We start from the raw sequence: 9,013 nt of genomic DNA, 5'->3' as shown, positions 1-9,013 counted from the left end.
TGTGCGTCTCCAACACCCACGTAAAAAGCCTGGAGTGATGATAATGATGACGTGTGTCAAGAGTCTAAGCTGGGAAGGCAGAGACAGGAAGACTGGGGCTTGCTAGGCAACCGGTATAGATGTGTTGGCAAGACCTAAGTTCAGTGAGAGACCCGGTCTTGCAAAACAAGGTGGAGGGAAACTGAGGAAAACATCCAACATTGACCTCTGGCTTCCACATGTGCACTCACATGTGCATGTGCACACACACACACACACACACGCACACACACAAAATGGTGTGATACAGTAAGAATACCACAGTAGATTAAAGGAAGGATTGCACCTAGTTTATACATTATTATATCCAAGTACCAGAAAGGGGTTTATATAAGTAGACAGTCACTAAACATTCTAGAAGGAAATGAATGCTCTAGTGTTCCATAAAGATGCCCTTTCGCCACAGCAATGACAGATATTTATTTAATAAGATGTTGCAGGTGTTTTCCGTAGCAGATCATAAATATCAGCAAAGACCCAGACTGTCTTCACCCATCAGATCCTCCAACCGCAGCACCTTCTGGTAACGTGGTGGCTGCCACAAATCCAGCCATCAGCTCATCACAGGACAGGATAACACAGAACGAAGACAAAGCTTCTTACCTTGTATTTCTTTTTATTTATTTTTTTTTTGTTTTTTGAGACAGGGTTTCTCTGTGGCTTTGGAGCCTGTCCTGGAACTAGCTCTGTAGACCAGGCTGGTCTCAAACTCACAGAGATCCACCTGCCTCTGCCTCCCGAGTGCTGGGATTAAAGGCGTGCGCCACCATCGCCCGGCTGTATTTCTTTTTAATCATGTAAGAGAAGTCTAACAATTTCCATGGAATTCCTTGATGTCTCTTAGTGGCCAAAACTAAGATCCATGTTCCATCCCAGACAGATCACTGACCCTAAGGAACGAAATGACACAATGCTCTTGACCAATCGTGACATGCTCTTTGGGGTTGATACTGTCTGTTTCTGTATGCATCCAGTGATGCCATGGATCAAATAGGAGAAACAGAAATCGCCGTGTCATATGGAAAACCAGACTTCATGGATCTCTCAACCCATATAGCTGGGGTCCTGGAACTCTGACTAGGATAAAAGAGGGGTAAAGAAGAGACTCACGTGCAGGAAGCTGGAGTCAGGCCTGGGTGTGCCCTCTGGTAGAGTGTACCTTCTATGGCCAGTAGCATGGAAACTTGCTCTATTTATCAGGGATAGTACAAAGGAAGGGGCTAATTAGTTGCTGTAGAAGGTCTTTGTGAGTGGGGGGGTCACAATCTGTGCACATCCCAGAGGAGGAAGTTACAGTTGTTAGTCTTTGCACACGCTGGCCACTTGCCTGCTCTTGGACTCATGAGTAAACCATTGCCTCTTGAGTCTGACCACATGGAGAAACAGCTTTGTCAATTCCCTAGGTGCCCAAGGTGTTAGAGTCCTCAAGTGGCTGTGCCCATATCAACAATACAGATTCACTCAGGACACTCACTCAGGGATTTCCTCAATCCCTATAAGGGGTATGAAAATGACATAAGAAATACCTCCAACCAGTAAGGAAGCCATTACTTTTCCATCTCATGTTGGATATTTTTTTATATTTACTTTAGATATTTTATTTATGTGTCCCTGTAAGTGTTTGCCACATGTGAGCATGCATCCTTGGAGGTCAGAAGCCATCAGATCCTCTGGAGTTGTAGCTACATGCAATGGTGAGCTACCTAATATGGGTTCAGGAGCAGAACCTGGGTCCTCTGCAAGAGCAGCAAGAGCTCTTAATCACTGAGCCATCTCTCCAAGATTGCTTCTTGAGATTTTCTAACTCCTCTTGCTGTGTCTGCATCTACAAAACCCGTCAGACACTGCCTAGCCTTCCTTCTCTCTAAGAGGAAGCAGGATTCTGAAGTGGAATAATCTTTCTGTACACTGTGGAGTTGTGATTGGTTTAATTTAAAAAAAACTGAACAATCAATATCTATGCAAGATTTCCAGGCACAGAAGACGCTGAGAAGAAGAAGGCATAGATGCCACAGGGGACGTGAAGGAAGCAGGAAGGCTTCTGGAGGAGAGTCAGTTTTCTTTAACGATGTGGCACCTATAGGTCAAGTGACCTCCAAGGCAGGCCCCACATACAAGAGTAGTTAGGAAACACAAACTGGACCCCATAGATTGGAAGAAGGGGGAGAAGGAAAAGAAATTGGAGGAAGGGTGGGTGGAGGAAACTTAAAGCTGTGTGGGGAGGGAAGTGGAGGAGGATCTGGGAGGAATTAAGGAAAGGGAGACAAATACAACCAAAAGACATTGCATGAAATTCTCAAAGAATTAACAAAATCTTATTTAAAAATCACCCACACTCCCATCGTGCTGATTGCAATGCTATTCACAATAGCAGAGAAGTGGAATCAACCCACTCATCAACGGGTGAATGAAAAGAGAGAGTAGAACAATGCACAATGGGATACTAGTCAGCAGTGAAAGCAAAAGAGGTGAAATCCTGTCGTCTGTGATGTTCATGGAGTACGGGTGTCACTTGAAAGAAGCCAGGTGCAGATGGGGGTACCCTAAGTGATTTAATTTAATAGCATAGGGAGTTTGCACAACTGAGGCTTTGAAATGGAGTAGAATGGCTGCTATCAAGGGTTAAGGAGCCTGTGGGGGTTGGGGGACAGCAAGGAAGCCTTGGTTAGTGACACAGTGGTGGCCGGAGTGAACTGAAGCATCCTCTTATACATATGGTGGCTACAGCTCTCACGTACACAGTACACTAATAGAAACACATAGAAGACCATGAATGCCCTCATCACAAACAAGTGGTGAATGTTTAAGAGGGTTCTGAATTCATCACTATAACATGTAGCATGGGGCGGGGGCTGGAGAGGTGACTTGGTGGCTCAGAGTACCTACTGCTCTTGCAGAGTACAAGAGTTCCATTCCCAGCACCTATGTCAGGCAGTTCACAATCACCTGTAAGACACGGTTCCAAGGGATCTGATGCCATCTTGTGGTATCTGCCAATATCTGCATTCATGTGTATGTATAGACACACACACACACACACTCACATACACACACACACACACACACACAAATGAAACTAAAATAAATTTAAAATGTGTTATACAATGTGTGTCAAACTATTACACTGTGGCTCATGGGTGTACGCACAATGATTATTAGTCAATTAGAAAATAAATTTTAAATTTAAGAGTAAATATAAGGAGGTATGATTAATTCCAAGCTGATGCAGGAGGATTGATGTGATTTGAAGCCAACCCAAGCTACAGTGTAAGACTGTCTCTAAAACACAAAATAAGAGCCAATCATGTCTTTAATCCCAGCACTTAGTAGGCAGAGGCAGGCAGATCTCTGTGAGTTCAAGGTCAACCGGCTTTACATAGTGAATTCTAGGACAGCCAGAGCTATATAATTAATTCAAGGCCATCTACAGATACATGGTGAAATTTGTCTCAAAATAATAATAATAAGAAGAAGAATGTCTCAAAATAATAATAAGAAGAAGAATGAAAAAAAGAGAAACTAAGATAGACAAGAAGAATCTAAACACAGCAGCTTACTAGTACTGGTTATGATGTGTGCTTAAATTCTTAGAGTAAATGGAAGGGACTTTTCATTTATAGTATAGTAGCCATTTCCTCTAAAAATACACATTTAAATTAAATGGAAGATAATTTAATTAAGTAAAAGTTCTGTTCTGGTTGCAGAATAACAAATATTGAGTTATCAAAAAATATAACCAAAAATATAGTGTCACATAGGGAGTCAAAACGAGCCCCTATTTAGGAAGGTAGGGGTGGAAGCATGGGAATGACACAGGCTTCCGGAGCCCTAGATCTCAGAGGGAGGATCCAGAGGCTGAGTGCAGGGTAACTGCTCCAGAAGAAGATCACCGAGGCCTGAGCGACTGTGTGAACTCGCTCCTCCCCTCCTCTCCTACCGTGTGAAGAGAACCCATCGCCAAATCCCCAGTCAAATGGACTTCTCATTAGCAGACATTTATTATTTCCTCATTTTCAAATGTCACACGGGCCTTTCCCACTGGCTCTCTCACTGCTGGCTGTTGCCACAATAACACTTCTTTTAGAAAACGAGCTGAGCTACTTTAAGTCATGGTAGGGGGTATACTGATTTCCTGACTTGATGTTTGTGTGCGCATGTATGTACATTCCTGTGTATGTGTATGCATATTTTTTTGTTTTCAAACACGCTTGTGTATATTTGTCTGTGTGTATGTGTGAGCATGTGAACATGTTTTGCTGCATTGTGTTAGCATATACACATGTGGATATGAGCATGTGCCTATATGCATATGTGATCATGCATCTGTGTTTGAAGTCGTGTATGTCTATAAGTGTATGAGTATAATTTTCATAATTAAAACTCTGTTTGACCATTTGCCACTGATTGTGGCACTATCTGTTAAAATCACCCAGCTGTACATAAAGTGAGCATGCATGTCCTGGAATGTGTGTAATATCCATTCGCGTGTGTGCACATTTCTGCACATGTGCATGCATGTTTATGTGCATCCATATGATTATATCTGCTAACATATGTATGCACTCATGAATATGTCTGTGTGTATGTTTATCTACATTTGTGTGCATGTGGTCATGTGTGCATGTCCATAAGAACATGTGAGGGTATGTACATATGTGTATAATTCTGTATGATTGTGAGGATTTTTATATGTGTATGAGCATGTGTGCATCTGCATATGGGAATCTGCATATGTGTGCGTATGAATGTGTGTCTGCGTATATATTTCTGTGCCTTGTAGGTATGTATGCAAGAGTATGTGTGCATTGTGAGCATGCATCTGTGTTTGTGTGTGTCTATGTGTAAATATAATTTCTTAGCTAAATTTTATCTTTACCATTTTTAGGTTATTTACTTCAAAATCTGCTAAATCCTTTTGGCTTTGCTAAAGAGTTCCCATGTCCTAGCCTTATTTTTTTATGTCAAATCTATTCCCTAGGTCGTGTTATATCAATGTTAAAAATGTGAAGGTGCCCCAGGGGGCTATGCAGTGGGTCATAGGTGATCCCAACAGGCTTTAGAACACAGACTGAAGAACCCAATTTCCTTTTCACTTCTTTTTTCTGTCCTTTCTGTTCTAACAAGGAAAACAATTTCACTCTGAGGGCATAAAAGCTTTACGGCCCTAACATTGGCTAATATCCATTCTGAACCCAGAAAAGCTTAGCCTCATGCCCAAACCTGTAGATGGGAATCAAATTCTAACCAGGAACACCCCTGTGTTCACTGCAGCCTTGCTTTGTGTCACTCCCGTTAGGCGAATCCAACCACCTATGCTATGAGGAAACTTTTCAATCCCCCATAGAAAGAGAAACCTGCAGGGGACAGCAAAGATTTTCAGCCAGGGGTCTCTATGTCCCTCTGTTGGTGTCTGCCTGTCCCCCAGGGGCTTAAAATAGATACCTGCAAAATTCCACCCTCAGGTATCCTCCCCCTGAACATAAAATGAGGTGGGCTGGAGCACTTACCTTTCTGCACACAGATTTCTCAGCCCTTGGAGAGAGGCTGCATTTTGCAGCAAGTGTCCAGCAGCACAAAGAGACCCACGCCCCTGGACAATGTGAAGAGACTAAGAGGCTGTGCTGGGGTGCTCTGCCCTAAAATGGACATGTGTGTCACACCTCTCCCCCCAAGGTTCAGGGATCAAATCAGAAGAGGGCAGAGAACAGTTGTAAGAGCCAGAGAAAAGAGGTGACTGTGGCCAAACAGGATGTGCCGGACACAACAGAGTCTTCACACATATAAACTCATGGCAGTTGTGACCACTTAGACACTGCCCAAGACCAAGGTAGCAAGAATCCCAGCATTCATAGGAAGGGGCTCATAAGGTTTCCCCTGTTAAAAAAAAAAAAAAAAAAAAGAGCACATGAAGTTGGGAGGGGTAGTGGAGAGGAATTAGAGGAGGAGGATAAAGGACAGATTTGATCGATACTCATTATATGCATGTATGAAATCCTCAAACAAAAATAAAAATTGAATCAAACGACATTAAAGGTCAGATGATTGAAGTGGCGCTCCGGCTCCCCCTCCCAGGACTAAGACCCAGCTGGACAGCATGGGGAATGCTGGGTAGACATTCAGGTGAGCATCTGGTGCCGCCTCTTCCTGCTCGAAGGCATGTTAACTGTTACATTATCACTACCAAAGACCTCATTGTCACTGTATTTGTTAATTTCTTGCTCTGTCTCTGGGGCCCGGGTCTTCCTTGGGTCACCATAGCAACTCTACCCCATGATGGCCGTGGTCACAATAAGCCTTTAGTGGACAGCTACCCCCTGCTCTCAGAAAACCACATGCCTGTACCTCATTACCATAAGTAGGGCTAGAGAGGCAGCTCAGAGGTTAAGAGTGCACAGTGCTCTTGCAGAGGACCTGAGTTCAATTCCCATTGTATGCCCGTGACTGCAGCTCTAGGAAATCCAGTGCCCTCCTCTGGCCACTGTGAGTACTGCACTCGTGTGCACATACCCATCCATCCTACACATACACATGCATAAAAATAAAATTAAACCTTAAAAATAAATGTGTAGCCATCGTATTAAACAATTTCTCCATGAAAAACTGAGAAGATGCCATTTTTGCAGATTAAGTAATCCGAATTTGAGATTTCTACAGGGTTGACAGCAATGAACAATGTCAAACTAGATGGGAAATAACAAATGCCACACACACACAACAGAGTTCAGGAGTGTGTGTCTCTTCCAATAGTGGACAAGTGGCAATAGAACTGAGTTTCATTTAGCATGATAGACAGCTTGAGAACAAAAGGGGAAAACGTGCCTATTTTTCAAATGAAATTATAATTTATTCAGAACTCACCCCCAAATGCTCCAAGATGCCCACGGGAACGAGTGTGCACCCCTGTTCCCTTCTGCTCGTGACATCATGATGAGTGGCTGCACCTAACAGTGAGCTGAGATGAGAAGTCGTGAGTGAGGCCTGACCTGGGGTTGCCTCTGAGGCTCAGACCCTACCGCAGCATTACGACTTCCATCTATCTCAGAGCCTCTTCTCCGCTCTCCTCGGCCAATGAGCCTGGCCATTCTACACTAGCCTTCCTAGCTGTAGGCAGGGGTCGATGGGAAAATCAGCTCTCACCTCAAATGAAAGATGAGACCGTTTATTCTGGAGATACATGGGAGTGACCATGGCCTGGGAGTCAAGACTCAGATTGTCTTAAAAGCATGTTCCAGTGTGGTACTGTTTCGTGGCATTATAATAAAGTAACAAAAGAAAGCCACAAATCAAGGCACTTTAAAAACACATGATGGACATCAGGTAGGGTGGTCAGCAAACGGAGGGGAATCTCTGCTGTTGGCATCAATGTATCTGATGGGCATTCTTAGCTTTTGGGTTGGCTGAAGCTAGAGAGTCCATCTATCAGTTGCAGAAGGATTTACTTTAAAGTTACCAGGATCCTCGCTCACAGCCAAACGTAGGGGATAACTGGCCATTTAGGGGGCCGAGCACAGCCCACGATAACTTAGCTCCAGATCAGCAATGGTCTAACTCTCCACACCCTCCGTGTTCTAAGCAGTCAGTCTTGTAGAATGTTCCCTGTACTTCAGTTTAGAGAAAACTCCGGACTCAATTCAAGATGTTGCCAATGAAGTTTTAATTAACTTGCATACTGAAAATAAGCCATAGTCCCTCCTCCGTCCACCGTTTCCTAGGCAACGTGCTGAATAACATGCGGCCTTAAAGTCAGGACAGGGCAGCCCTCCAGAAACAAACGGGAGTGAGGGCTTTGTCACATGATGCTCAGTGGGGAAAGCTCCAGACCCAGGACGACTTCTGTCCTGACTACGGAGTCCCTGAGTTAGCTCAAGGCAGGTCTATATGTGGCACCTTCCTGGTTGCGTTGTTCCTAGGTCAATGCTAACTGTAACCCGGTCCTCACTGAGAGCTTCGAGATCATCCAGGGAAAGGAGATGTATGAGGATCTTCCAAGTAAGACCAAACCTGAGCCTGCCATCCCCGGCAGACCCTGCCTCTCCATGGCTGAGCTAGGGACACAGGAGGACAGGACTGACTAAGAGGAGAAGGCCGTGACAAAAGCCAATTTCCCTCATGTTCCTCTCTTCCATGCTGGTTTTCTTCTGAAGATGGTGCATACTGCAATCAATACACAAAAGGCGTCCTAATCCCAAGTAGGTGTGGTAGCTCATGCCTTTGAGCCCAACTTCATGAAAAGACAGAGACAGACAGATGCAGGGAGCTCACTGGGCAGCCAGCCTGGAGCTCCAGCTTCAGGGAGAGACCTTGACTCGGTAAACAAGGTGGATGGGGCTGGAGGAACAGCTCAAGGACAGGAGAACTGGCTGTTCTTGCAGAGGAGCTGGGTTCCATTCCCAGCACCCACATGACAGCTCACAATGGTCTGTAACTCCAGTCCCAGAGAGATCTGAGGCCCTGTTCTAGTGTTGGCAGAAGCACACATGTAAGCAAACAGGTGTACACATAAAATAAAAAGTAAATTTAATTATAAAATAAAATAAAAGATAGTGATTGAGGAAGACACCAATGTATACATGTATTTGAATGAATGAATGCACCTACACAGACACATACATGCAAGCACATGTACACACATGCACACACAAGACAACCCGTGCCCTCCCAAATATTTGTATAAATATGACAAGAGAAACTTTCTGTGTAATTACCTCAAAGTAGAATCAATGTAAAAGTCCATCAACAACTAAATAAAAAGTTACATTACCCACATATAACAGACCATTAATACCGAGAAATTTTGGGGAACCAAATGTTGAGACTAAGCTTCATTACACTAAGTGGATCCAGTCAGATTGAGACACTGTACTGTTCACAATAATATGCTATGGACCTCATGAGGCACCTGTCAAAAGAGGAGTAGATACAGAAAGCGTGTATCTGTGTAATGGAATTCTGTTCAGCTATAAGGAAGAATGAA

The sequence above is a fragment of the Arvicola amphibius genome, chromosome 10 (assembly GCF_903992535.2).
Source record: "Arvicola amphibius chromosome 10, mArvAmp1.2, whole genome shotgun sequence".
Classification (NCBI taxonomy): domain Eukaryota; kingdom Metazoa; phylum Chordata; class Mammalia; order Rodentia; family Cricetidae; genus Arvicola; species Arvicola amphibius.
This window is presented reverse-complemented; position numbering follows the sequence as displayed.